At 39.8% G+C, this 1,041-nt stretch overlaps 1 protein-coding gene across 2 annotated transcripts in view; it reads right to left on the reverse strand.

Annotated features, from left to right (window-relative positions):
- The window catches only part of Maco1 (macoilin 1), a 53,307-nt gene that overhangs the window by 5,996 nt on the left and 46,270 nt on the right, over positions 1–1,041 (reverse strand). The gene's annotated exons all lie outside the window — the stretch shown is intronic.

Genomic DNA, 1,041 nt, shown 5'->3' on the forward strand with positions numbered 1-1,041 from the left:
CTCAACCTTTAAGTGCTGAGGTGGAAGGCATATGCAACCATGCCTGGCATACTTTATTATTATTATTATTATTATTTTTTTTTTTTTTTTTTTTTTTGAGACAGGGTTTCTCTGTATAGCCCTGGCTGTCCTGGAACTCACTTTGTAGAACAAGCTGGCCTCGAACTCAGAAATCCGCCTGCCTCTGTGCACGCACCCCCCCACCCCCAAGTGCTGGGATTAAAGACATGTGCCACCACCACGCTCAGCTAACTGTTTTTAAAAGACAGAAATCCAAATGTATTTCAGAGAATTAAAAAAATACACAAAAACTGAAAGTTATCCATAGTCCTTTAAAATAGACGAAGTGTTTCAAAAAACTAAAACTTAGATCATTTCAACTATTCAGGTTCCCAAGTGCTAGGTTATAGGCAGGTTCACCACACCAGGCTGAAAACAGACCTTCTGATGGCTCAATGATATTCCTGTTCTTGTACCTTAAGTAAATATCTGCTGCATTATTAAGACTGTTTCTAGCTGCTGTTGGTGGCTGCAGTGCACGCCTCAAATCCCAGCACTGGGGAGGTATAGGTAGGCTGATTTCTTTGAGTTTGAGGCCAGCTTGTTCTACAGAGTGAGTTCTAGGACAGCCAGGGCTACACAGAGAAACCTGTCTCAAAAAGACTGTTTTCTTCTTTATTTTACATTCCTAGGCCGCCATACTAAACATGGTATCAGTCACTGATGAGGTCTTGCCTCTTGGCTGGCTTCCTAAAGCTCCAGAAACATGTCTTTTCTTTGATGCTGTACTCCCAGCAACGTAGAGGACTATTTTACAGCATTTCCACTTAGATTATCTTTTTAAATCTTATGGAAGGGCATCATAGCCCACACCTATAATCTCAGCATATGCTAGGCAGAAGCAAAAAGACTGGCATGAGTTAGAGGCCAGCTTGGGTCATATAACAAGACCTATGTCAAAGCAAAACAAAAATTCTTTGCCAATTTCATAGGAGAAATGATTGAATTTTTTTTTTTTTTTTTTTTTTTTTTTGGTTTTTT

Source organism: Mus caroli, chromosome 4, assembly GCF_900094665.2.
Source record: "Mus caroli chromosome 4, CAROLI_EIJ_v1.1, whole genome shotgun sequence".
Taxonomy (NCBI): Eukaryota; Metazoa; Chordata; class Mammalia; order Rodentia; family Muridae; genus Mus; species Mus caroli.